This window comes from Sinocyclocheilus grahami, unplaced genomic scaffold (genome assembly GCF_001515645.1).
Source record: "Sinocyclocheilus grahami isolate Dianchi unplaced genomic scaffold, SAMN03320097.WGS_v1.1 scaffold853.1, whole genome shotgun sequence".
NCBI classification, from domain to species: domain Eukaryota; kingdom Metazoa; phylum Chordata; class Actinopteri; order Cypriniformes; family Cyprinidae; genus Sinocyclocheilus; species Sinocyclocheilus grahami.
The window spans coordinates 262169-288064 of NW_015506032.1; the positions used below are offsets into that span (position 1 = coordinate 262169).

At 36.1% G+C, this 25896-nt stretch overlaps 1 long non-coding RNA gene across 1 annotated transcript in view; it reads right to left on the reverse strand.

Annotated features, from left to right (window-relative positions):
- Nucleotides 1–4664: 4664 nt before the first annotated feature.
- Nucleotides 4665–25896, reverse strand: part of LOC107563008 (uncharacterized) — a 50210-nt gene continuing 28978 nt past the window's right edge. Inside the window, exon 3 of the long non-coding RNA XR_001606063.1 lies at nt 4665–4750. This is a non-coding gene — a long non-coding RNA (uncharacterized lncRNA). The remainder of the gene's footprint in view (nt 4751–25896) is intronic.

Sequence of the window (25896 nt, forward strand, 5' to 3'; positions counted from 1 at the left end):
TGTAGTACACACACACACACACACACACACACACACACACAAGTGAGCACACTCCCACTCCAACTAGTATTTGTAAATATTAAGCCGCAAAACGACTATTTTAATATGAATTCTTTGTGTGTCTGTGTTAATGAATGGCACAGATGCACGGTTTTGTTTACTACTCGTACTGAAGCGCGTGTGATGCTTGCGGTGATATTAGCGTCTGCCGTCTCACTAATGAGGACATAAACACATGAACAACATCTCCAGAACTGCTCTGAGAGTCACTTCATCAGCATCTGACCGTTTCTTTTGAGTAAACTATCCTCACATCACATACACACAGAAATGTAAATGTATTCACGGCAACCCGTCAAAATAAAAGTTCTTGCAAAACTTGCATCTGTAACAAAATATATTACTATTTTTCAGTAGAATGTACGTAATAGGCTACTACTACTACTACTACAATGATTAAAACCTTATTTTTAAGGAATAATCATAAATAATATTAAATGACCTTTATTTTCCCAAAAAAATAATTTGTTTAATTTCCCCTAAGATTAAATGAATATTTTATGCCTTAAAAATGTAAATACACAACACAGAATTTCTGAGCAAAAAATCATAAGGCTATTGTAAGAATAAATTAAACTTGTTTTTATGCTTTCAAATAATTAGACATGCTAAAACAGAATTTGGTAACAATAAAACATTAGGTTGGAAAAAATAAAACATTTCATAGGGCCCTAAACATGTAATTTTTGTTAAACTTTTAATAAATTGATGTTAAACTGTTTAAGTTTCATGATTTTAATTAATAAGACATGCTTTTTGATTAATACAATTTAATTTAACCATTAAAAATTAGTCCAGAGAAATTAAAACGGGGGGAAAAAACGGAATACAGAACAATTAAAGTTGAAAAAAATATAAAAACAGGATCTTTAGGATCTTTCATAGGAATTTTAAGAAATTGTAGTTAAATTGTATAAGTTTAATGATTTCAATTAATTAGACATGTTTTGCTTTTTACAAAAATTTACTTTAATCATTCAAATGGAATCCAAAGATACAGGGCAGCGGGAAGTTCGGGGAGGAGTTATATGAAACGTAGTTTGCGGACCAGTGTTGCCAAATCCGCGATTGCCGCCGGTTGTTTTTTATGTCAGCAGGTTGAAGTGACCCCAATAACGTGATATTTAAGCTCTGGAATGTGAATTGTACAAGGAGAACCCCGCCAAAAAGAATTTGTATTTTACCCCCGAACGCGAATTTTACTGGGGGACCCCCTCGACAGCAATTGGGCTATTTACAGGCTAGTTTTGAGTAGTACTTGGGCGGGTTTTGTAGCGAAAACCTGGCAACCCTGCACCAGACAGAGATGTCGGCGATTGTTCCTATTGTAAAGTCATGCAGTGTGTAACCTCCTGTCGTCATTCCATCGTGCAGTGTGAACACAGCAGCGACTGACTGCTACCCCAGATAGTCGTTCAGTGTGAAACCAACAGTGATGCGACGTCTTTGAAAATCGTGCAGTGTGAACTCGGCGTACGGGATGAAACCATATAACACTGAAAAAAATAAAATAAATACACATTTCACCTTTAAATTTATGCATCTATAAAAAGATACTTCCTGGCAGGCATTCTGTTGTTAGACTTCAGTTCATCAAGGTCTCCTCAAATTTCCTCCCCTTACAGCAATCTTTCTGTCTGCTCCCTTTAAACCCTGTTGTGTGTTTCCATCTTTTCCACATTCCTCTCTTTTGTTCAGCTCAGTGCAGCCATACTGACCCATAAACACCCTGCTCTCTCCATCCCCCTCCCGTTCTCTATTGTCTATGTACAGCAGACAAGCACATGCAGTAAAGTCAGTCTTGCACAGTAAGGATTTCACTGCCCACTACTGGATACAGCATGAACTGCAGCACAATTTAAGGCATTAAGTTGATGCATTTAAAACATTAACTTACAAAGAGCATTTTCTACAGTATTTATTGTAACATTAGTTTGGGGACCAATTCTCACTATTAACTAGCATGCATATTACTACCATACTGGCGGTTTATTATAAAGCACATATTAATACCTTATTCTGCATGACCATATTTTAGATCTCTTAATCCAACCCCATACCTAAACTTAACAGCAATCTTACTAACTATTAATAAGAAGCAAATTAGTTTATCGAGACAAAAGTCATCGTTAATAGGGAGTTAATAGTGAGAACTGGTCCCCAAGCTAAAGCGTGACCGTCATTTTTAATCTGTTAAAGTCAGTTAATATATATAATTTTTTTAATATACTTTTTTTAGTAAATATACCAAAAGGCCCTACTCATTTTAGCTCATGTCCTCTAAATAATATTAACTTTTGATTTTAATAATGTGCTAGCAAATAATATCTTAATATCTAAACCTGAAGATATTAATGTCTAAAACTGAGATTAATAAATGCTTTAAGTATTTTTCATTGTAAGTTCAAGTTAACTAGTATAGTTAAAAAAAACCTTGTTGTAAAGTGTTTATTTATTTTTTTGTGCATGATGCTGTAGTCATTTTGTGTTGCAATTATATCATAAAAACCATCACAATGTTCACAAATTATGTCATGTATATTTATGCGTTTTGTTTTAGTGGCCATTAAGCATCCCAAAAACTAAGGCAGTAAGTTTCACAATCTGCTCTTGGTTTGAGAGTACAGCATTGTGACAACAATATTTTCATACGGTTCAAAACTAAATAGCAAAAATGATGTCAGAATAGAGATGTTTGATTTATTTTTGGTCAATCATTTCTGTATTTTCAAGCTGCGCATTTCTGTGAATCAGTTCACTGCTAAAACAAACTTACTGAAGAATACATTAATGAGGAAAAAAAATTAACTTAAATGATTTTAGCAAATGGCTGCAATATAACAAAGAGTGAAAAATTTCGGAATACTTTCCGCACCCACTGTACATTTATGCTTTCGTGAAATATACATAGATGTTTATTGCAATGCTTCCTTAGATCGTAGCATTTCAAAACAATATTCCTCATTGTGTTTATCAGATTTACTGCATTTTACTTCTTGTATTTTACCACTTGCATTCTAGATTCTCAATCATGTTTCATCTGAATCATTTTAAAGCTTTACAGAACAACCATAAATGCTCATGAAATAAAATGTGATAAAGTTTTCCAGACTGTTGCCAATGGTGAATACATCAAATTGTTGCGTTTGTACATTTCTTTTGTCACTTTTGTGACCATTTAAGTCAGTCAGGAGCCAGCAGCCTGGGTTTGAATCGGTGTTTGAGGCATTATGAAGGGCATGTTTGCTGTGTGTTAGTGGTGCAACGGATCGTAGATGATCCGCACGGACCAGGCCCCACGGTTCGGCACGCATGTGATCCGCGGATTAATTGCAAAATTGAACCATAATAGAGTATAAGTTTATCATTTGTCCGTATTTACACAAGCAAGTGAATTTTAAACAATTCCAGAGAGAAAAGGCGAAAGGGAACCGGATTAGTTACTCGCGCGCTGTTCTGTTCTCTACGCGTGCACACATGAAGCGCGCAAACACCGAACTGAATCCTCTTCTGAATCCTCTGAACAGACACATAAAATTATGACAAAATACCCATCTCGACAATCATTCAGGTAAACGCAGTCAGTTATGTCTCAAGTGAATGAAAACCGCTGAGAAAGAAATTGGATGTGAAGTGTATCATTATATCGGCTCCGTACATCAGGTTTTAAAGGGACAGCGGCCTATAAATACTGCTGCTGTCATTAATGATCATCAAACAACAAAACAGCTGTGATAAAAATCTACATTTATTTTATACAGTGAACACTATGCAATGTTATTTTCCATAATTATTACATTTCTGTATTTGAATACTACCAACCTTATTTAATTTGTAACATATTCTGTTGTATTTATCTATGCTTGTAATTTGTGTATTTGTTCTTATTTTTAATGGCTGTCCTCTTGTCTCTTTAATCATGTTTAAACTTTCTTACTTAATCTAGTAGTATTTGCTGTGGTATCAAAGAAGTACTTCGCTTTAAGTAATAAATGGAAAGCAAGTTAAATTGAAATATTTTACTTTTCTTGCTGATCCGAAAAATTATCCGATCCGTGGGTCAAAAACCGTAATGTGATCCGAACCGTGGGATTTGTGATCTGTTGAACCACTACTAGTAAACGCAGTCAGTTATTTCTTAAGTGAACGTAAACGGGTGAGAAAGAAACCGGATGTGTGTCAGTGTATTAGACCGGGCCGTGCATTTGGTCTTAAAGTGACAGCAGCCAATAAATACCGGTTTCTGTCTGCTAATCAAATAACACCACAGCTCTGACAAAGATTAATCTGTATTTAACTTAAGCACTATTGTGTTAAACTTAATTACATTCCTGCAATCTGCACCTAAATTCTGATATTTGTAACTGTGATTTGTTGTTTTCATCTATGCTTGTAATTTGTGTAATTGTTCTTGTTTTATTACTAACTTTATTAGTTAAGCTAGTAGTTTTTGCTATGGTATAGAAGTACTTAAAGTAAGGTTTTAGTTTTTTTGCTGATCTGAAAATGATCCGATCCGTGACTCAAAATCCGTATATGATCCGAACTGTGAATTTTGTGATCCGCTGCACCACTACTGTGTGTGTTTGTGTGACACTAACCATCTGGGCTCCCACATTGGAATTGACCATTCCTAGTGTGATCTTGGTGGCTGGGCTGTAGCTGGACGCCGTTACCAGGGAAATGTTGCCTGCAAACACAAACACAGTCAAGCTGATGCTCATAAATAAGAGCTGAGAGTTTCTGAAAGGAAAAACACATTTCACAGTCCAGCAGAGGCTTGAATGGATTACAGAATTGACAGAATGGAAATGGTGACTTGTTCACAAATTAGTTCTCTCCAGCAGATTAAGTTTTACAGCCTGTTAGCAAAGCATAAATGCAATTCAGATGTAGTATGTCATATTTTGCTTTTTCAATGTATCATTGAAAAAGATTCTGCCGATTCAGCAGCAGCATCAATCCTGAAAAATGGATGGTGAATCAGGCTAGTAAATCATTTAAAAGGCTAAAAACCAAATAAATCACATTCTGTTGAAATTGCACAAAGTTGCATTTACTGCTTCTCAAACTCTCAGGATTGTGAACTTTTATGATGTGAAGTATGTTCTCAAACTCTATGGGGCAAGTTGTCACAAGTGAAACTGTTTTTTTTTAACTTAAAATATGATGTATGACTATAGCAATAATCGATAAGACTAATCAATATGATGATTATTTCAATGATTGTTCCAATATTGGATGTCTCGACACAGACTGTGTCTCAGGTGCCTTCCAGTGTGTGGTACAGGTGGACAGTACCAGTGAACTTGAGTGAACTTTGGGTGATTTCCACAATATGACAGGTACAACACAAACAAGTTTGACGTATGTCCCGTGAGGATGATTCCAACCAATAGGAGACGGCGGAATACAAATTATTTTAAAACTGGCCAATCTGGCCAGATTTAACCATTAGAAAATATGCCAGGAAGAGCATTAATTAATTGTGGCAAACCAATGAAAGTGAAACCAATAAAAAAAAAAAACAGATTACCAACTTTTGGTTAAAAAGACTGGTAAGAATAAGGTATAAGTATGAGTGTATGATCACACAAAGGCCTCGTTTTACACTGCAGGTCTTGATGCACAATTCTGATTTATTGCCTATATCCGATTTTTTTGGTTGTCCATTTACACGTTCTTTCACTTGTGACCCATATCCGATTCATGTGTCTACCCTTGCCATACCATCTGAAACATTGCGCATGCGTTGTTGTCATTTACCGCCTCCACATGTGCTTCCTCCTGAGAATAATGTAACCTGTGCTGACAAAACGAGTCACAATGAGCAATAAAAAATTAATAAATTGACATTCACCATTAAAAGACCTTCAAAATGATTTATGATTTGTTGGAATCGGACAAAAAATTACTGAGCTACACCCGTTTGAAGTCGATAGAGTGAAGTTCTTATTTTTAACTATTAATAATCAGAATACAGCTATTTTTTTATTTTATCTTTGCTATTATAAATAAGAATGGATGCAAAAAACAAAACAAAAAAAAACCAGTAGAACAAATAGCCTAGAAAGAAACAAATAATGCATTACTTTAAATCTAAACTGAAGCATTCATGTACGAAAAACAAATAATCAAATGTAAAAATAACTTACCTGTGTTCATTACAAATAAACTGATTATTAAAACTACAAAAGCAGTTCAATGAAGTGCAGCGAGTGATTCCCTCGTTTCTTTTATTGTTAGATTAACATTAATGAGACAGACATCCTATACTGTAATGCACGGATCTAATATAATGTTACACAGATGTTTTTCCCCAACAGTTCCCCAAGCGTTCACTTAAGACAGAACAGATTATGTTTGCGTGAATACTGAAATACTGTAATTCTGTACAGTATATGTGTGTATTTATCGGGATCGCGCGCCGTCATATGCACGCACTTCGGATGACAGTCAGCGCGAGAAGCGAGCGGAGAAAAGGTAATCCTCTCAGAAAATGTACAAATAAAGATCATTTTAGATGTTTAATTACTACTTGGAGCATTTTTTGCCTGTAGCTCAAAATAGCCCGTGCGAATTTACACTCATTTTGCCAGCACGGGTCACATATGACGTCGTTAAACCACGGAGAAGCACCAAATTGTGGCAGTTTTAATGACGTACAGAACGCAATGCCTCAGAAAATCCCATCTGCCTGTTTACATGACGGTCGCATTGGCACATATATCTGATTTATATCCGATTTATTTTCCCATATGAATGAGGCCTGAAACCGGCCAAAGACTGTCATCTCAGCTTTGTTGCAGTGTTCAATGAAGTCTTATTTTGACATCTGGATCTCTGCTTCTTGAACTTCATTTACTACATTGAGAAGACCATTGTTTGCTCCACGACATAAAACCTGTCATCAATCAGTCCATCACGGGCTTTGCAGTAAAAAGTCAAACAAAACTGCTGAATCAAAACACTGATCAGTGTATCAAATCGAATTGAATTGGTCTGAATTGACAAAAAAATGCTTTTAAAACTGAGCATACTTGCAATTTCCCAGATTCAGATTTTCAGTCAGATTCAAAGATAAATGGGTGGCCCTAAAACATATCTGGACTTTTAAGCCACTTAAAATTATGAATAATGTTGATTTAGATAATAAAGCTATCAACTATGTGGCATTTAATTTTCAAATAGAATAAGGACACTTTTCAAACAAAACATTTCACAATACAGTTTGTCAAACGTCAGTGGATGAGGCGCATAGTTAACCCTAGAAAGCCTGACAATATGTAATAATAGTTTCTGATTTATTATAAAAAATTAAAAAAAATTAATGAAAATTTACTGAACCTACGTTTTAAATGTGCTTTTGTAGATTATAATATTTGATACATGAGTATCTGCAATTTTGTGCAGGTACTGATATTTATATGACTAAAAAGTAAGATGAAATTCTGATATGAAAGTCAATCAGCTCTTTATAAAAGAGTCATCACTCCAATAACAGGTCTTAGTAAGATGATAAATACTTAGCTTTATGATCAAAACTCTGTAGTTTTTAATGTGGGGAGCAAAACATATAATGCAATGCAATACAATACTGATTGAGAAACGAACAAAAACGTTCCTCAAAAGCCTGATGGATCTTGTTTGATATTTTTCTAAAAAATGATGTATGGATAATCAAGTAATGCTAAGTTGTTTCAGTCCAGTAAGTGTTCATCTTGAAATATTAATAACAATATAAAAGTTATTCTTACGTTTACTTTATAAAAATCTGTAAAGATTAGACAACAAAAAGACACGTGAACCACAAGCCGAAGGAAGACATTTTTATAATGATACTAAAAGAAAAAAATACGAGCTATCAATCAGACGACAGAAAGCATGCAGTAGATTGTGTTCAACAGGTTTTTCAGCAAAGTTTTCATCATGTTGATAATGTAGAATTTAAAAATGCATATCAAATATGATAAATCAGGTTTTATCCCACTACACGTGTGGTTCCTCTAGGACTCCTGTGTGAGCGCATCCACTAAATTCACTGCAACATTAAATGTCACTGCAAAATGTTTCTAAAAAGTGAAGCTCTAGTATAATGTATTTACAGAGGTTACTTAATTTTATCTCTTGCAACGACATGTTTAGGTGCATCTGAAGTGACTGGTGTGTATGTGTGGGATCTGTGTGAGGGAAGGTTACAGTATGGTGATCGAGGCCGAGACACTTGAAACGCTTTCTTTGAATTCTGTGGTGTTTTCTGAATGGAAATGCAAATCATGTAAAAGGTTGTGGCATATCAGATGCAAAACCATGCAAATGGGCCTCGCAATCACGCACAAACACGCAATAGTGAACACACCCAATACTGTCTGAATGAGACGACGCATGCCAACAACTCCCACTCCACACATGCCTGCGTCCCACTCACACACCCCAAACAACTCCGTCCTGAACATACTCAGATCATCCAGCAGTCTGTGACACTCACAGTGTGCCTTTGTCTGTCTTCAGCTGCAGTCGAGATGTCGTACTGTGTTTACAATGTTCTATTGACATTATAGACCAAATACCAATTCAAAGAAGTTCTTACTTTTCTTAAAGTTCATCAGCAGATGTGGTCATGACTCATTGAAATAAATGAAACGTGGTCATGATTGCTACTGAAAGTGACCAATCATAGCACGGCATACCACACATTATCATGCTATAAGCTATTAAATACTTAACTGCATGACATCCAGAAACATCTTTCTATCTACTTTACTGATCTTTCATTATAGACATACAAGATTCAAAGCTGTTTGGCATCAACGCAGTCAAACCTGGTGCTACACAAGCACATTCACGCCACGTGCAAATATAAATAAAAAAATATATATATAAAGTTGGCATGAAACAGAAATTATGATCGACTTTTCACGGGACAGAACTTGGTTTTGTTTATCAGGAACTGACTGGGTCATTGTTGTTTCCTAATTTTGATCGTCACATGTGCGTGTCAGACCGCTGGAGGTTAATGACTGAAACTCATCTGGCTTTTAGAAAGCCTAATTGTTCTGCCCTCGTGTTGGTGCACACGTCATCATTGAGAGGGGACTTGCACCTTACTATTTTTGATTACTGATTATAACGGCAAATGATGTGCACAGATAAATCATTTACAATAAACTAGGGATGTCCCGAGCTGGTTTCAAGGTTCGGGATCGGGACCAATCAAGTATTTATTTAACTGATCGGTATCGGCTCTCCTAAGCCCGATCCTTATTTTATGTCAGCTGTCATGCCGGTGACGTGCAGTAGGTTGCACGCATTACATTACGTATTTCATGGCACACTCGTTTCATGCGTATTTGGCGCCACCTATTGTTGTGGGTGTATTATTGACATGTCAAAGTCTAGACCCTGAATATAAGACCACCGCGTTTTTTCAGATGTATTTCCAAGAAAAAAACATCGTCTTATATTCGGGTCAATACGGTACTACTCGAACGGTCTCTTTTCTGCATGTTATAAGGGAAAAGAATGAGCATCTCCCTCAGAGTTCTTTTGGAGCGCATAACTTAACGTTGCATTTGATATTGCTGACATAAGCTTGGTTCAGATGAAGTTCTGAAGGTAACGTTACAAACTATTATTTCAGTTTTCTGAAGTAGTCATTCAAGTGCCTCACCAGAACCCATTGTAATGCTGCGTGAATAAGTATATTGCATATGTTCAAAACTATAGGTTTTTGAATAACAGTAATAACAGCATAGCTATATCTTGTATAAATATCCATACAATAGGGATAGATACAAATGTGTTAAATTTCCTTTTATTTTGTTATAATTCTGTGTTGTGTAATTTAAAAGCCTCGTCTGGATTGTAAAGTTGGGCTTTGGTAATTAAAACAAACTTGTCAATACATTTGATTTTCTCTGTAAATATTTATTTACATATTTATGTTTATTATTTTACAGTGTTTTAACGTGTATTTTTCATGTTTATGATATTTTGGAATGACTGAAGATCAGCGCAGAATTCAATAATCTTGTGGATGGACCGCAGCAAGTCGTTTTGCAGTTGTATCCATCAAAATGCTATGCAGACATAATGGAAATTACATTCACATTGTAGAGCTTGGACAAAGTTAAGTAAATTTATTTACTTTATAAATGTACATTTATTGGTGTCTGTAAGCTTTACGATTGTAAGGCACATTTTAACGCTTCCCTTTGTTTTTATTGAAGCACACAGGCTCGGAGCAGAAATTCATCAAGGACATGACTGTTGGAATTACAGTTGTGACTAAACTGAGCACCATCAATCTGCAGTGATGTGGTCCAGGTAATAGAAGAAGAAATCTTGGTGATCTGGGGTTGTAACACGTTGTAGGGTTGTGTACTGTGTTAGAACAAAAATAAATGTAAAATGTAAAAATTTAAAATTTGAACAAAAAATGTTTTATCCACTTGATATTTGCTCTTCTCCAATATAGAAATAAGTCTAAGAAACAAGATTTGTGCCAAATCATTTTTTTTATTAGATTTTTTTCCATGTCCACTATCATGGACACCAGGACTGAAGAAAAAAAAATCCCCATATTTTAACCATACATAATAAGTAGAGCTTGTGCACTATAGTTGAACTAGTGTTTAAGATTTTGAAAAGAACACAAACTATAAGAATTAACAATGCAGTAAGAATGTGGAAAAAAAGGTAAGATGATATGAAGTCTCAAAAAAACCAGTTTGATCCTTTTTTGTTGGTTGAAGTGGGTGAATCTGAGTATAGGTATAAATGTCTTTGTGTGTATCTGAATGGGTTTATGTGTACTTGCTGATTGTTTAGATGAATATATGATTGTGTGCATTATAGCATCAAGGCATCAATGTGTTTGAAAAGCTTCCACAAATTTCTCAACCTGTTATACAACTAATTCATGAGGTGCTGCTGATATCTTTCAAGACCTGATGTCCATTGCAATGGACATTACATTTTTTTTAAATCCTGTGTTCTGCAACTTTGAAAGATCTTCAAAATAACTTTGAATATTATCATTTGATAGTCTTCATTTTATAATAGGTGCAAGTTGATGAGGCTACCATAAACATAAATCTTCATATAAAAGGTCAAATGTGGACTTCCTCCTCTTCTTGTCTAGTTGGTTAGTCATGTCTCTCTTTTGTGATGCCTGTAGCTCAATCAGATTAAGTTAGGAGTCATATCTTCATTGTGATTGGTTGATCAGGGACCAATCAGTGACCAGGCATTGCTCATATTATGAAAACATAAAATTCCATTGGTTTAAACAAAAAAATAATGTGATGTCCATTTCAATGGACGCAGGGTCCAAAGGGGTTAGACTATCTGGGACTTGTCACAGAAAGAAATAATAATTTATAACAACTTGAGGTTTAGTAAATTACAATTTTTTTTTTGGGTGAACCCTTTACGAATATTTAGATATTTGCATTGGAAAACAGCTTCAAAATTTAGAGAACGTAATTTGATGTATTATTTTCCCTTCAGTTTATTCCTTGAATTTTCTATAATTGGTATTTAAAAGGTCTTTATAAAGTCTTGAATTTATCTACATAAAACCAGCAGAAATCCTGTTTATGGACATCGCCATTTTTTATTGTTTTTCTGAATGCTGTTGTGAATCCTGAAAATTTTCAGGCTCATAGCAGTGCTGGCATATTGGCCATTAGCAACTTTGCTTAAAGGGTTAGTTCACCCAAAAATGAAATTAGCCCATGTTTTACTCATCCTCAAGGCATCCTAGGTGTATATGACTTTCTTCCTTCAGATGAATCCAATCGGAGTTAAATTAAAAATTGTCCTGGCTCTTCCGAGCTTTATAAATGGCAGTAGGTAGGTGTTTTTTCTTTTCAACTGTCCAAAAGTAGTCAAATAAAGTGCATCCATCCATCCATAAAATGTGCCTCACACGGCTCCGGGGGGTGAATAAAGGCCTCCTGTAGCAAATCAATGCGTTTTTGTAAGAAAAATATCCATATTTAAAACGTTATATAAACACTTTTTTCTCACTTCCGCTGACTGTCATAAGTGCAAGTCATTCCAGCAGATGACGTAGGACATATGTGCAGTGCACGCGCCTGTGAGATATGCTAGTCTCGCGAGTTTGTTTACAGGAGCAAAGGAAGCAAAGTTTCCTTACTTTAGCAAAGGAAAACCAGTCTCCTCTTGGCTTATATAGAAATCCTCCGACATTTTTCTTTACAAATCCTCATTTTGTGCTTCTAATTCATGACCGGCGTTTTGTTTTGCTGTCTCTCATCCGCGCTTCCGTGTTCGTCACTAATCACTGGTGCATGCATGATGCCTATGTCCAATGTCATCCACCTGGAACAGCTCTCACGGAAGTTTTAAATATGGATATTTTTCTTACAAAAACGCATGGATTGCCATGGCATGGCTGAGGACTGATACCTCAGCCATGCGAGGTACTTTTTATTATGGATGGATGCGCTTTATTCGACTACTTTTGGACTGTTGAAAAAAAACCCCGTCTACAGCTATTATAAAGCTTGGAAGAGCAAGGATAATTTTTTTATATAATCCGATTGGATTCGTCTGAAAGAAGAAAGTCATACACACCTATGATGCCATGAGGGTAAGTAAAACATGCATTTGTGGGTTAACTAACCCTTTAAGAGTCATGCTTTACTCTGGAACATGCAGTGTAACAGACTATTATTTAAAAGGAATATCTCTTTACACCAAGATATTGTCAGTCCCTTGTTAAAATGGTGGGACAGATTAGACTGAATTGCAAGCAGGCAAAATTGGATTAAAGAAAAAAAACTCATACGTTGCATTGGTTTGTCACATTTTATGACAAACAGAAATCATGTAGAATACCGGTAAAGAAAATAACATGCAAAACGTTTCCCCTTTTTTAGCCTAGTTGGTTCCGGAGGTGTATTTTACAATTATTTTCCCATTGGGATTTTAAAGTCTTTGTGTTCAGCAGAATAAAGAAATGTGTACAGGCTTTTAACAGTTTAATACAGAAAGTTATTTTGAATGTTTGGAACCAAAACAGTTGAGGAGCACCATTGACTTTTGACTTTCATGTTTGCTTACAAACATTTTTCAAAATATCTTCCTTTGTGTTCAGAATAACAGAAATTGTGTTCAGAATTTATACAACTTGAGGGTGAATGACAATTTTCATTTATTGGTAGCTGTCCTTTTAACGAAATACACAACTTTAATAGTGTATGTACATATGTGTGTTCAGTTGTTATAAAGTTAATATGTAATATTTTGTGTTTTCCCAGCCATCCAGTGAAATTGAGGATGTTGTGAAAGAAATTGACGAGGGCATTCTGATTGTAACGGAGGAGCAGCAATGTGATGTGCTTCCCGAGGAATAACCAGCATTGCTCTCATTTGGACATCCTGTCATCACTGACATCTCCGATGTCCCCAAGGCATTTGGACTCCTGATGGGTCTGTATGTGGTACACATCCACTACCCCAAGCGCATGAAATACACCTTTGAGGATCTGCAAAAACTTGCAGAAAGCTGCTCCCACCAATGTTCATGATGTGTTCATGGGCCCCACAGCAAGCTCTTTCACAAAAAGTAGTTTGTTTGTTTTTTGTTAAAGGAGCTTTTGGTTCTTTTGAGCCTTTTACTACTTTTTAGAATGCACATTTAAAGTTATAACATGATTTAAAGTCATGTTATGACTTGGAATATGCATGTTCTCATGAAAACAAATGTTGTTTCACATCTCATTTTCGTATACAGTAATGTACACATTTTCCTTCAAATTGACAAGTGCTTTTGCTTTCCTCTTTCTATCGGTTTCTTGTTTTATGACCACTAAATTGCATTATGATGGGGTAGAGTTTGGAAACTTTCAAGATCCTTCTGATGTTTACACGTCTGGTCATGTTGCTCTATGAAATTCAGAATCAGACCTTTGTGCTTCCATGTGCATTCCGTTCATATTTTCTTATACAGAAGTACACTCATTTTTTTGTAACTAAATATGATTGCTTTTGCCTTATATATACATATATTATATAGTATTGTGTTTTCTAATTTTGACCAATAACTTGCACTATGGTGGGGGGGAGTGCATGTAAACTTGTGCAGGGTTAATATGCAGTGTTTAAAGAGTTAGTTCACCCAAAAATGAAAATTAGGCTGTGTTTTACTCACTCCCGAGGCATCCTAGGTGTATATGACTTTCTTTCAGACGAATATTAAAAATTTGAAGGTGAACTAACCCTTTAACCTTCTGACTTGACATATTGAGGTATGAAATGTAAAATAATCCCTGTGGTTTTGATGTGACGAATTGAAATGCAACTATTTATGTTTCTCAATCCCATGCCAAGGTTATTTATTACACATCACACTTTCAAGTGTCGGTTCAGATCTTTAGACGTGTGTGTGTGTTTTTTTTCAATTGTCAGGTGATGTGTTGACAGCAAATTGCTTGTTCAATTTAAATGTGAATGAAAGTGTTGTATCTATCATTAAATAAATGAAATTTAAAAAAGTGTTTTGTCATCTTTCTTTAAAAATTTAAGGCAGTGGGATAACATTTGCTTACGTTTATTGATCAGAGTTAAAAAAAATAAATAAAATAAAAATCCCAACAACATGATTTAGGTCAACTTGAACAAATGTATTACCTGGACTAATTCCACTCTAATGGGATGTTGTTTCAACAAGAAATATATTGTCAAGATAACAAAAAATGTTTAGGCAGCGGGGTAACAAAGTATTTTTAGTTGACTCAAATTATTTTTTACAGTGTGGGTTGCGTCTGGCTTCTGATTTGACTGGCAGACTGGCGTTATGACACCGTGAGCTTCATGCTTTCTAAACATATCTCCACTTTTTAACCTTTATGTTGCAATTATTCAGTTTATTGTATATATGATATACAAGATGTTTACATCAGTGGTCCCATATTCTACCAATGTCTTTATACAGTATGTGCAAATATATGGATTGAGAGAGTGTATCTTACTTACACACACACACACACACACATTACTTTTACTCTCTGCACAAATCTGTATACATTGGATTTAATAACTTTAATGTGCTTGAATTGTGCATCAAACACTAGGAATATACAAGTATCGGATCGGGACTCTGTATCGGCGAATACTCAATATTCAATGACTCGGATTTGAAAGGGGGCACAAAAAACCTGATTGGGACATCCCTACAATAAACACTGCAACATTCCATGAAAACAATAAAAATTGTCATTTTGATTTCATTTATACATAGAAAGCGACGCTGGTAGGTCTAACCGATATTTTCCTTGATATTTAAGCATTTTTACATAATTGTATATCAGATTTGCAGTATCAGAGCCACCAATAAAAGCACCATCTTTGAGTTCTTTGATAACTGCGAGACTATGGCATTATTTTAATGACAAATGTCGAGAGCGCATTATTGTAGCGCGAAAGCACATTAATATATAATGCGCAAGCGCGAATCTCTCCGCTCGCGGATTTCCTTTGCTCTCGCACAAAACCGGACGCGCTCACTCAGATACACGCTGCTCTTGCCCGGAGAGAGTGCACGCATTTAAAACGTGTCTCTCCTCTCACTCAAACTGTGTCCTGTGCACTCTCAAATCTCTCTGTGCTCATGCGCTATAGATATTAATTATTTTCGCACCTGAATTTAACGTTGTCAAAAGTTATCATTATGCACTTTTAAAAAGTAGTCTCAAAACAAATTTGTGCAGGGCCTTTCCTTGATTTTTTATTGTTGTATTTTTGTTTTCAAAAACTAAAGTGTAAAAAAGTTGCGCACATCCCACAAACCCACACAGGCCTCAGGTGCAAGGCAAAAAAAGTCAAACTATAGCAAAAATACAAACGTATTGTCCGCACACTGATGTAACTGCTCCATATAAGGTGCCTGACGAAGACCTGATGGTTGAAATGTTGCAGCAATAAATAATTTTTATGGAGCAGTTACATCAGTGTGCAGACAATACATTTGTATTTTTGCTGTGTTTTTGTTTTAACATAAACTGGTTATTGTAGCTACTTTGTTTTACTATATCTCTTTTATGTTTGTATTTTGATCTTTTCTGCAAATGCACATATGCATCTCTTTTTTAAAGTAGGCTACTTTGTATACACTGTTTTAAAAAGTGCTATATAAATAAAGCTTTAACCAATCAGACCTCCACTACTGACTGATGAAAATACTATGTGAAATCTAATTGGCTGAGTGAACTGAACCTGGAATTCTTTTGACAATCAAAGATGGATCTTTAATTTCTTTTCAGTTTAATAATATTTAGCAATGTTAATGAAATGTAGCCTATAGAAATGGCTAGGAATTGGGTGCTTGGATGATTTGTACATATAACCTCTGTCCAACTGGTTGGTCTCTGAGCAATTTATCTAAAAACAACATATTATAGCCTATGGCTCTAAATACTTCATATAAAACAATGTTATGTCATAATATGTCAGATACCTCAACTGAATTTAAAATCATTGCAATAAATTCTCAATTGGTATGATGGCAATAATAGGTAACAACTCCTCAAATCAACATCAAATGCAAAAAATAGATGTAAATGATGCAAGATATAATACAATAAATGCTCTAATAGCATCACTGTTTGGACATTTATTGGGAGTTTTTTATTTTTTTTTATTATTATTATTTTTTTTAAATACAGTGTTTGGTTTCAGGTCAGATTTTTTTTTTAATGAAAATACACTTAATATTAGCTACACATTCAATGGCACTCTCCTCAAACAGTGAATATACAGTTATATGACAGTTACATGTAATTACATGGTCTGCAAATGCATTAAACCCATAGAATAGTAATGTAATGTTATGGCAAATATGAAAAATTCATTATAGTGTTATATTTGGTCTCCAAATCGTAAGTATCGGTTTAGGGAATAGTGTATCTGACCCATATCTAAATAGTTCTGTCTTAAATCAGAAGATTAAAAATTCAGGTGCGAAAATAATTAATATCTATAGCGCATGAGCACAGAGAGATTTGAGAGTGCACAGGACACAGTCTGAGTGAGAGGAGAGACACGTTTTAAGTGCGCGCACTCTCTCCGGGCAAGAGCGTGTATCTGAGCGAGCGCGTCTGGTTTTGTGCGAGAGCAAAGGAAATCCGTGCACGAGCGGCGAGATTCACGCGAGCGCATTATATTAATGTGCTTTCGTGCTACAATTATGCGCTCTCGACATTTGTCATTAAAATAACGCCATACAAGACTGCCATTACAACTGTTCACAGGTAAAGAAACTTGCTTGAATTAATAAACGTTATTTAACATAACAGCCATTAATGCACAAATTAGATGTTTTACATAAACGCTCTATAGGTAGTTTAAGCTTGACGCCAAGAAATAGAGACAAACACGCTCACGTAACCCATTAAGTCTTGTCCCAGAGATATAACTTTATATGAATTAAATAAAACAGCCTTGAATGAGTGCATGTTGGAAATAAAACCACTTTATTTTAATTCTCTCTCTGCTGTCTATGCTCATAATTATAGTCTCGTATAGTCCCAATCACTCACCGGGTTCATGCTCAGGGATGTCCCAGCATGGCCACCATATGTACTGTAGCTTTTAACAAGATCCACTTATTCAAAACTCCCTAAATTACATTAATATTTGCTATATAACCATTGTTAAAAATTTGCATTATCTCGCATATAAACAGTTTGTTCAGTTCAGTTCTGTTTTTATCACTGTGACCAAAAAATAAATAAATATCGGTTCTGCATATTGGTTATCAAATAATCGGTATTGCAGTGTTTCCCACAGACTTACACTCTATGTGTGGCGGCACTTCCCCCGGGGGAAATATATATGTATAGAATGTAAATATAAAACAGCAGACGGGCTTATTGAAAATGCACATTCAGTCTCTACCAGCAGGAGGCGCTTTAGGAGCGACAGAAATAGCAGTTTCCCCGGTAACGGCTGTAATCAAAACAGTGCTGCTCTCATAAACGCTACTTTATCAGGCATTATAGGAAAGATGAAATGAAAATGACATCAAAACTTTTCTGACGACAATTGGTCTTCAAACCTCAGATACATTTACATAAAAACATCTGTGCCGCATTTTGATTTTGAAACGTGCAGTCTTTTGGAAAATTTTGGCGGTCAGTGTTGATATTGTGGCAGGCCGCCACAAATAAACCAATGTATGGGAAACCCTGGTATTGGTTAAAAAACTAAATCAATATCGGTCGATCTCTTTTTAGAAGCTGCACTGGCGCCGGCAACAAATTTAATTGTTCCACAAACACGTATTCAGATGACTTATTTTATGATTTTTACTCTTTTCTTTTTTTGTTTGTTTTTTTTTTGGAGCTTGACAGCTTTCATTTATGGAAAGCAGTGGTTCAGTAATTCCTTCTGTGTTCGGTGGAAGTCAGTCATAAATGACTGTGAGAATGGACAGAATGTAATTTTTTGGGTAACCTTTCTGTCAAATTTCAAAAGCAGTTCAGTGTTTCATACTGAAAGGTAGGAAAGTGTCAGTGTAGTCTGAATGAGTCTTCACAATCTGCTCCAGATGGTGAGCGTACAGCAGCAGGACTGGCTGCAGTCTGAAGGGGTTTTGTGCGAGGCCTCAGAGCAGGAATGCCTCAGTGCCACACGCTCTTTACAGCAACAATGAGCAAAGCCACATTAGAATACAGCTGAGCAGCGGCCCGGGACACACACACACAAATATTGAGCACAATGTGCGCGCTATATCATAAACCACACACACAGCATGCTCAGTGTCACACAAATGCCTGATACACACAGATAAATGCAAGTGCATAACGGAAGACATCAAAAAGAAAACACTGCTACACAAGGGCCAAGACAACAGGAGGAAAACACACAGTTACATCCTGGGGCAGCCCAAACAGACTCCAGCACCTGCTCAACACGACTCGAAACCACATCAGTGCCTGAGAAACATCAGAGAGACTCTCACCAACGACCAAACACAACAACCCAGCTCTGCAGCAACAAAAACACCCGCTTAAGCACATATTTGCTCTCTGGAATCACATTACACTCTTAAAAATAAAGCCACCATTTTTGGGCTCCCAAACGGTTCTTAAAAGAACATTTTATTATTATTATTATTATTGTGAAGAACATTTAAAAAAAATTTAAAGAACCTTTTTGCATGCTGAAGAACATTTAGTGCATTTGAAAGGTTCCACTGATGTTAAAGGCTCTTTTTGGAACCACCGATGCAAATAAAGAACCTTTACTTTTAAGAATGTAGAAAGGGAAAAAAAACACCTCTTTATAAACCTATTTGAAAAGTTATTATAAAATTATACCAAATAAGTTTGTACCTTCCTCTTTACCTGTTTGTTTATGAAGCGGCACGACAAGCACTTCCATACTTCACCTTTAACTATTCCTTGCCTAATAAAAAAAGTTCAAGTTCTAGTCCCGCACACAGACTGGGACGTCCGCTTCACCCCTCCCCCTGAACACAGAGCCGTGGAGGAACTTCCCACAGTGACCCAGAGCGAGAGAGCGAGAGAGAGAGAGAGAGTGAGTGTTCCTCTCAGCATGCCGTCCAGACACACGTGCAGCCTTCCCAGCTGCTCCGACACAATCTCTGAATGCGTGCAACAAAGAGAGCGCCAGAATGAAAAAAAAGTAGGGATGCAGGATTTACCTGAAGAGGAGTGGCGAGCATATTTCCAAGGCAGACTGGGACCTGGTGTTCCTCTCTCTCCCTGTGTGTCCCTTTTGTTACCATTCAGTGGAAACTTGAGAGGCTGGCCAGGCATTGCCGAGCGAAAGCAGAGGGAGTCCACCCACCCGCACTGAGTGGGAAATGCGCTCACAGCGGCCGCATTCAGTGAAAGCATGTGCACGCCTGCTGCAGGACTTCCTCCCTCTGTACGTGCACAGACTCCGGCTTTCTCACAGCTCCTGCGGGCCGCTCAAAGAGCAAGTGGGCGATTACTCTGGCCTGGACTGATCTGAGAGCAGTGCAAAGCCCCAGAGAGCAGGAGAACTGAATAGATGTGTGGCTGCACATGTTGTCACGCTGAGCTTGCGCTGTAAGACCGATAGCACTGGTGGAAAGCACAACTGGATATGTGCACGAGTTTTATTTGCCATCCGAGTGACACTGGAAACTCACACCTGGACGAGTGCCAATAACAATTAAAAAGTGTTCAATCACACACTGACTTGAAAAGACTTGACTGATGTTAAACAAATTGTTGTCTTCCCACTCTCCAACAAAAACGCTTCTTACTGTAACATCAGTTGTATTAATGGGCAGCTGAAGAGTACCATAAGTTCTCTTTCACCCCATAGAAAGAATTAATAAAGAAACAAGTATGCACTGAGCTTGTGCCATAAGAATTAATATATTTATACAAGTAAGTGTATATAAATATACAAGTAAACACTCGCATTTATTCCACTCTGACCAAAGTGCACAAGTGCTTGTGACATACAAGGATGGCATGTAAAGGCTCCTATTGATACACAGATTCGTAAACATGGCAGCAAAGAAGGCTTCAGATTTTTGAGGCGCTGAAGAAATTCGACAATTTTGCACAACATGAGTAGTGCAGTATACTGACGGTTGAAAATATTGAAATGGGATATGTAATTAATAACAGAAAAAAATAATCACAATTATTAGCAAACAAATAGAATAATTAAAAAAAAAATCGCATGGAGTTTAGAGGTCATGTAAACATCTTAATGCTCTGATTATTAAAAATAATCAAACACTCGCATTTATTCCACTCTGACCAAAGTGCACAAGTGCTTGTGACATACAAGGATGGCATGTAAAGGCTCCTATTGATACACAGATTCGTAAACATGGCAGCAAAGAAGGCTTCAGATTTTTGAGGCGCTGAAGAAATTCGACAATTTTGCACAACATGAGTAGTGCAGTATACTGACGGTTGAAAATATTGAAATGGGATATGTAATTAATAACAGAAAAAAATAATCACAATTATTAGCAAACAAATAGAATAATTTAAAAAAAATCGCATGGAGTTTAGAGGTCATGTAAACATCTTAATGCTCTGATTATTAGAAATAATGACATTACTGGGGCACATGAAAATGTAGTGACTGTTTTCTTGTTTGGGTCTGGGGTCACAATGGACGATTGCCGATGGGCAGTGGTTCTCAAATCTGCATATTTTTCATGTCTCTCTTATTTAACATACCAGATCATCAGCTCGTTAGAAGAGAGCGCCATGCATGAACTGTGCTCCGATTGACAGGGTCCCTACACAGTGTTCTTTGCTCCCTACTCCCTCAGCACTCGAAATCCACTGAAGTTTACTTCACTTCGGAACACTCATCTACAGATGTGCGCTACACACACACACAGCCGAAACTTACTAGAGAATTGTGACATACTATACCTCTGTAAATAAATAAAATTTAAATTCACGTCTCACACACTTTAATGCCCTCTGAATGGAACATATACACTCTCTTCAAACTGGAATCATGGCAGAATATCCTGTGATGTCCACTTCGCAGGGCACTTACAGTCAAATAGAACAAACATCTGAAGTGATAAGAGAAAGTGCAGAGCGGGGGGTCGCGAGGACTGGAATTGAGAACCACTGGCCATTTTATTTATGTAGATAAAATGAAGGTAAAATACATAAATAACATTAAGGTTGCGTTTCTGATTAAATAAGGCAGTATTTGATGTCATAAAATCATGAGTCTGTTTTGATTTGTAGGTCAGAATCTATAGCTTGCATGAATAAAAACCACAAACATGACACATGTAAATTAAATAATTTTCTGTATACAGATTTATTAATGTGTAATATGTATATTTTTTCAAATGGATTATGAAAACTTAAATACAAGGAGTTCTTGCATGCATGCGTATAATTTCCCAAGTTGAATGAAGAACACCCTGTCTAAGTAAGCTCAAACTCATGAGAGATGATTTCAATGACAGTGTCTCTCACATAGGGGTGTGCAATATATATAGTCTACGATAATATCGTAATTGCCGTTTAAACGATATGCGATTTGACATTTAGTATACTGCAAAAACCAAACAAAAACACACCCAGCGTGTGCCCGCATACACTATGAGATGTAGGTTAGACTACTGAGCAAGTTCACACTTTCACTGTGTGATTTAGTCTATTAAAATACTTTTAGAATTGAATCAATCAGCCGTTTGAATGAATTGGTTGAATGAATGACTCAATGACTCACTCGTGCAGTGATTTGCCACCACCTACTGGCGATTTTAGGTTTATATTTAAAGTATATTTTCCCCCAAATCATTTCAAATATCAGTAGCCTATTCAAAGTTTTTTTTTTTTACATGATTAATGCGTTTGTAACTGCAGGTTAACTACATTCATGTCCTGCATTAAACAGTCTCTGTAAATGCATCTAAATGCCACTTCAGATGCAGCTTCTGTGCCACCTCTGCATTGCAAACACACATTTTGTTGATACTGATTTCATTTGACTGTTAACAGCCCTGTAGTGTCTTACCATTTGAACTTATTGATTAAATATAATAATCTGACACAAAAGATGATGCATACATTTAATTAGGTTAGAAAAAATGGCCTCATGAAGGTAAAAATGCCCATAAAAGGTAAAACTCAATTTTAACTTATTGGAAAAGTTACTTTCTGTTACTCCTGCAAACTAATCAACAGAATATGAAGAACATCAAAAGCTTTGGGAGTCAGCTGTCCACGGAAGTCCAAAACCTGTCGAAATACCAGCACAATAACACACTCAGCAAAATATCGTCTGATTATCTATAGACAAAATTCCAGAAAATAGAGATATAATTTTTTGTCATTATCACACACTCCTACTCTCACATCTAATTATGATTGTGATCAACTGAATCATGACATATGTATTATATTGTTATGGGTTGACAATAGCCAAACTTAACAGATATTCTGTTCAAAATTCTGAATAAAAGTATCTGAATCTGAATTAAATTACACAATAATGCATGTCATTACATCGTATAAACTATCAAACCATGTGGCATCTGCAAACAAATGATGTTAGGCATGTTCTCAACTAACTTCACTTTTCTAACAACTTATTTTACTGGATGAAGTCAGTTCTTCCCACAGGTGTCTAGCAGAGTAACCTTGTGTAGTTTATCACATTAATAATAAACCAGATCCATGCTTTACGACTACGTGTCAGTACTTTTGTTTTCATTTTGAACAGCACATTATATTTATTGTTTTATCTTTTAAATTGAACAAATATCTTTGTGTGAAATGCTTTGCTTGCTTGACAATAAGACAAACTGATGTAGTTTGAGTTTTTCAAATTACAAACTTGCATTCAAAGAGAAAAAAATGTAAATTAAAAGTATTACAATTTCAAAAAAATTTTTTTTTAAGAATTATAATTCTTAAGTGTCAGTACTGAGAGTCTGACAGGCCTCAGTTTACACCGCAAACTGTATTTGGACAGCGGTCTGTTTCTGAACTGATAGTGTGATATCTCACTGCAGCAGCTGCTTCTGCGATAGGTCACACAACTTTAGAGAAAAAAAACAACAACTCCAAGCTCCAGCATATAGGATGAATTTAACTTTAAACTGGCTAAAAGCAAAAATGTTAAATGATTTCCTCACCATGTATGTGGTTGTTAAGTCTAAGGATGCGCCGATCCGATATTCATATCGGGTATCGGCTCCGATAGAGCCCTTTTTCTCGGATTGGGTATCGGTCAGAGAGGGCCGATTTTTTTTTCCCCCTCATTGTGCGAATTATTCTGTGTTACTTCTGAAGCCATACGATAGCTTAATGTGAGCTACATATTAATATTTAAGTCCTTACATTAAGGTTCACACAAACTCTTTTCTCCGCTGTGGCTATCAGCCTTTTGTTCAGCCTTTAAACCCTGGTCGCGTTCGGTACAGCAGTCAGCTCGGTAAAGCTCTCTCCAAGATCATTCCGTGTACCCATTATGCTTTATCTTCTTGCCGGAGTTTAATGTTTTGTTACTTGCTACCGGGTGTCTGTGAGAACAAAACACGGGCGTAGAAAAGACTATAAATTGTTTTTAACGTGCACAGTAACTGAAATTTAAAACTGTTAAAAGAAAGGCTCAATAACTGTTGCACAGATATAATACACTACGCATCAATTTCTCTTCCCTTTGTGCTTTGCAGTTTTTAACACGAAGCGCTTACAATGTGCACATCCGGTGTGCAGAATGATGTGCTTGAAGCAACACGGCGTCAGGTTGTGACGTCATCATTCTGCACACCGGATGCACATTGTAAGCGCTTCGTGTTCATAGACTGTATAAAAACAGTTCATGCTGCACTGTATTTGTTTTGTCCTATCGTATCTATCATATATTGTAGCCTTATTAAAAAGTATGCTATACATTTAAAAGAAATGTATTTAAAATTTTATAGTATATACACTTGTATATAAATCAGGGATGGGCAACTTTGATCGTGACGAGGGCCAAAATATTGTCTCCTTTATACCAAGGGGCCAGATTACTAATCCACGTCCACACACTTTTTACACCTTTTTATTGAAGGAAATTAAAGTGTAACTAATGTAATTTGTTTTTAAAATTGCATTAACTATAAAACTTGTGCAGTTATGCTAATTCAGAAGGAAAACTTTGTTATCAGTGGACAGAAATATTACCCCAACAAGCCAATGTAAACATCTCAATTGCATTATCTGTAAATTTGCAACAAACAAATGTACAGAGGTCCTTTTTTATTAGTGGCCTTTACAGAACATTCTCAAAACAACCTAAGAGGACAGTTAAAAAGGGCTTATTCAAAAAATAGTTATTCCAAATGGTACCATAAAATAACCTTGTATCTGCAGGATTTTTTAAAATCAAATTTAAGACCTTTAAGATCTACACTTCACATTTCAGCCTTTAAACAGTTTTTAAGAAAAGGGAGTCAACAGTATCAATTATTATATTAATTTAAACAATTATCATCAATTAATTATTATATTAAATAACATAAATATGTCTTAATTGTTTAGATTTTCATAATGCATTAGCTTTTTGTCGATCCACTGGTTCACATTTAAAAATATGTAGCAAAAATAGCAGATGGGCTTATTGAAAAAGCTAATTCGTTCTCTGCCAGCAGGAGGCGCTTTCGGAACTGCAGAAATATAGTGGTTTCCCGGTAACCGCAGTACACAAAGCTGACGGCAGCGCTTAAGTTTATTCAGTGAAATCGTAGCCTTTTGAAGTTTAATCGACATATTAATCCATATAGCAATTCTTGTCTTTCCGTCCCCAAAGACCTCTTATAATTTTAACTTTTTGTACCATTTAAGAGTTTGAATGGCCTTAAATGTAAACAATTTAACTGAAGACGTTTTAAGGACCCGCGGAAACCCTAATAAGAACAGTCCAGTGCAAACATTTCTGTCATGCATTTGGCAAAAAGCTTTTGTTGACTGTGAATTTTACCTTTGAAATTTGAGGCAAGTGCATCTCTGGCATCCCCGTTGTTTGTGAGCAGTGGTGTGATGGCGATTTAAATAAAATACAAATTTCCAAACAATCCAAACATATGGGTATCCCCTTGAACTTGGTAAAAAGATAATTTGTTTACCATCTTGATTGAAACATACTGTTTTCATTGTCAGTTTTTCATTCATGATTTGCTAACGTTAGTGAATGTTTACATTAGAGTGCACATTCTACTACGCTGAAATTAATAGGGGAGCGGCTGGAAACTAGCGACCTCTCCTGGTTGGAGATAGTATTAACATCATAAACTGAAAGCAATCTTTACGTGACTTGCTTTTC